A 4,629-nucleotide genomic window follows, 5' to 3' on the forward strand; every position below is an offset into this window, starting at 1 on the left:
TACATGTCGTGACTCGAACATAGGAACATTATGGCTAAGTCTACAGTTTTACACATCATAATAATAATATTAAACACCCTGTCTGCTGACAGTCATCAACTCTTCTCTCTAGTTATCCTTGACCAGATGCACCCTGCAGCAACTCATGAGCAGGCCTAAGCATTTAACAGTCTAACTAGACATCCTATCTCCACTAACATTTCTAATACATAAAGTATCTATCCAATATCTATCTGACTAAAGATATCTAACAACCCATTCGCACTCCCAAATTCACACACCGGTGACATCACCGGGAGGTTCAGTGTCTTGCTCAAGGACACCTTGACATGTTGACTGGACAAGCCGGGAATTGAACCGTTAATCCTCCGGTTAGGAAACGACCTGCTCTACCTCCTGAGCCACAGCCACCCACCTCACATCTGCTCAATTCCTTTGAATTTGACTGACCAATGGAAGTATAGAACTGCAAAGCTGCAGTTCTAGTTATGTTATTTTATGATATAGACAAAGTTGTATTTTTGTTCATTTGACAGCTTTGACTGGCAGTCTGATAACTACTCTGCAGAATCGGGTGGCAAGAAAACAAGATTGGCTTCACTTTTGCATAGTGGAGGGAAGTAGTGACACCATGACCATCATATATACAGTCAATGGGTGGCCCATAGTTTTCTTGTTGTTTGTATGCAAATGAGGAATGTTAATTCCCAGGAGTGAAAACTGTTTAGCTTTGAAGACTGAGCAAAGGAAACAGTGCTCTTCAAGCTGAAAACTCCAGAACAGGGGTTCTCAGCCTTTTCTAATTTAAGACTCACTTTTGAGTGTAAAGAAATTTCCAAAGACCTCCTTCTCAAATAAATGAGGGTGGAAAAAAACATAAAATATAACACAAAATAAATAAACCTGGCTTAAATATATGTTATGCCACTGTGGCTGCAGCCCACCAGAGGGCACTTTGAAGCCTACTGTTTGAGAAAGGCTGCTCTAGAAAATTTCAAGCTTTCAGACTCAAAGCACTGATCACACTCGATCACTCTCAAAACATATTTATATGTTTACATATGTAAACATGTTACATATTTATCGATATGTCCTTGCATGCACAGAAATCTTAACTTACATTAGATAACTGCTGCTACTACTGATAATCAGATTTTAAATTTGTAGTATATTTTGCTTTGATATATTGTAATTTCATTTTAAATGCAACAACATTCTTCCTTCTTTTCTCTTTTAGCTGGTATGGTAACCATTAGAAAGATCAATGTGCATACTGGGACATCAGACAGTGATTTGCGTTGCTGAACCCACACTCCAGTAATGCATGCAGACACACAAAAACTTCATTCTATACTTTTAGAAATTTCAACATGTAAGGCAACTAAAAATGTTATAATTTGCTGAACTACAGATGCAGCAAATAAAGGCGACATTAAAGGAATAGTTTGGGATTTTTCAAGATGATGTTAAAACAATATTGATGTATCTCTATGCACAGGAGAACAAGTCACTTCTCCTACTCTCCACACTGACCATGAATATTTCCAACCGGAACACCTTTAGGCTGAGTCTGTGTCTTTCAAGGTTGCAGTGTATTTAAGACAAATTTGCCTCATTTTATTTTCATGGACAGTAGTTCCTTGCTGAGCTGTGTCAGAGGAATGCATTCTAGTAGCTGAGTGTAGGTTTGTTGTTGTTAGCCTGTGTCTACTACTGGAGCTGTGCTCAGGGTTAAGATGGAAATGATTTTGTAATTTGCAGATTGGACAGATGGAGTATTTTTGCAGTTTGTGATTTTGGGACACTGATAAAACCTGCTCCTGTGTTTGGATCATACTTGTGCATGTGTGACATCTCAGAGTCCCGTGTTTCTCCTGTTTATTCCAGGCTCATCTGCACTGCACGTGAAGAAGAACATGGTTTGTGTCAGCATTCATCTGGTGTGTTTTGAAAGAAACAAGCAATGGGCAAAAGTGTTGCACAGATTTCACATGAGAGATCCTGAAATGGTCAAAATGGACATACCAAAGCTGAGAGAGTTACAGGTATGTGGCTCCCATTTCCACAGTAGGAGAGGTGCTGTGATAGAAGCTCTGCACAGCTGTGCCATCCATCACTAGTTGAGAAAACAGCAGCTGAGCACAGGGTAAGTGCAAAGAAATACATACTGTGTTATAAAGTTACCTGTGTGTAAGATAATGTCCCTGAAAAGGCCACAGTGATGACAGTCACTGACTCAGCTTTATAGAAACAAATCTTAGCGTATGCTATTTAATGTCACGTGGCCATGTTTTTATATTGTTGTGCACATACTTGGCAATGAAGTTTATACTTAATTATAGCCAAGAGATTGCAATATTAATAATTTTCCTGAGTAGAAAGCAAATTGTGGGTAATAGAACATACATGCTCCTACTATTGTATAACATATCTCTGTACTACCGTTCAGCAAGGTAATGGTACTGTCCTGGGAAATAAGAGCAGAATCTTTCTTAAATAGACTTAACTTTGAAAGATACCAACCAATTGTACTCAGATTGTTTACTTAACTAAATGTCGTAATACCACAGTATGAAAACACTCTTTTCCAAGTAAAAATGCTGCATTCAAAATGTTACTCAAATAAAAGTACAAAAGTATTATCATAAAAATATATTTAAAGGTGCAGTGTGTGTGAAATGTGATGAGGTTGCAGATTGCAATGTTCAGTAAAGCTCATTAAAACAGCCCTCACAGCAAATACCGTAACTGTAAGGCAAATTGTGCACTCGTAAAACAAGTATGGGAGACTTGACCAAGCAAAAGCTAATGGCAGCTCACTTGACCGCAGTGGGTTACTCAGCACTGCCCATGTTCTAGCTAAAGCTATTAAACAAAAACTTGCATGTAGGTTAATTTTACTTGTTAGACCCCCCACCCCCTTCTTCTTTTTAAGTTATACTGTTGATAGCTGCAGTGTCTACAGGGAAAATTGTAGGGTTTCCTGAGCCAGGTGCCCCATTGCTGAGCTGGTAAATAACTCCTGATTTAGATATGTGAAACTCACTCTTGTAGTATTAAGAAACACCTCATGCAGAGCAACATCTATAATGTCCAGATTTTCTGTGTAATTTTGACAGCCGCTTTACTGTAATGAGTGATAAAACAAGGGTTTTCTGTAAATTCTTGTGCAAACAAAAGGGCTACACATATTTTGCATAATTTGTCTACACGTTTGTTGTAAGAGTATTTAAAAGCATTTAGACCTGCTTTACTGGATAGATACAAGTAGTGAAAATACAGAAAAATTACAAAAACATGTACCTTGTAGCACTGAATCAACATATTGTATTTGTTATGGTGTCTAGGATCCACTAAAGGCTGTCTGAGGGCCCTAGCTATCAGGTTTAAGACATCCATGCTCAGCCTGGAGTGAGCAAGCCTAAATTTGTGTTATTTTTACTTTTTTAAATGAGAAATTAATTTGTTTGTAATTTTTAATTTTTAACATTAGCCATTTATTAATATGGCAGTCAATAGAGGGTGCCCCATCAACCACAAACCTGTAATGAAATTACACAAAACACAGGTTATGACAAAACAGTTACAGTCTGACAAAAGAATGACACGGGAAGCACATGTGAAGAAAATTATTGTTAAAAATGAGAGAGTTATTTGTGTTTTAAAGTATTTAGCAGGCACCACATGGGTATGTGACAGAAAAGCTCTATGAACATTTAATATTTGACTATAGATGTTTGACTTATGGGTCTGCAGTGTTAACAGTGTTGAATAAAATAAGTGTTGTACAAGCAAAGGTACTGGGAATATGTAGTGAAGCTTTCTGAAGAAGTAATAGTAACAGTAGTAGTAGTAGTGGAAGATTAACAATAACATTCTACTTGTAAAGCAGCTGTTTAACTGTGATGGAGCTCTATTATCAAATGAGCACTTCATAGTTAAACAATCTGATCCTAACAAAAAATGAACCAAAACCATTTGACCTCCTCAGACAGTTTAATTTTATATCACAATAGCTTAACTTCATTGTATTTTATATATTGTTCTTTTCTTTCATTTGTTCTCACTTGTTTGGTTCTGTTATTCAGTTTCACTTTGATATACTATTATGCCTACTAAATTTGATGCAGTTACTAGGCATACTCCAATTTCTAGATTTGAAATGAAATCCCTTATTAATATTCATATTAAAAAAGTTTGGCAAAAACAGTGGGATGGGTGTGAAAATGGTAGACATTTGTACAAGATCAAAAAATTGGTTGGATTCCAACAGGCATGGACTGGTATTAGAAAAGAGGAAAGTGTAGTAACTTGTTTGAGAATAGGTCACACAAGTTAAAATTATACCCTGCATAAAATAGGTAAACATCCTACATGTCTTTGTCCACAATGTAGTCAGATAGAGACTGTAGAGCATGTCCTGTTCATATGCAGTGCTTATAATGGGCAATGCGACCAAATGATAGCAGTACTGGAACAAAACATTAGCCTACTAATATATCACTAGAGATTCTTTTGGGCAGCAATTGTAAGCCAACATATAGAGTTGTTATTAGTTATTTGGCAGATATAGGTATTTTGGATAGAATGTAGTAGTTTATGCAGTTCTAAGAACTATGTATATATATA

This window comes from Monopterus albus, unplaced genomic scaffold (genome assembly GCF_001952655.1).
Source record: "Monopterus albus unplaced genomic scaffold, M_albus_1.0 scaffold133.1, whole genome shotgun sequence".
In the NCBI taxonomy this organism is placed as follows: domain Eukaryota; kingdom Metazoa; phylum Chordata; class Actinopteri; order Synbranchiformes; family Synbranchidae; genus Monopterus; species Monopterus albus.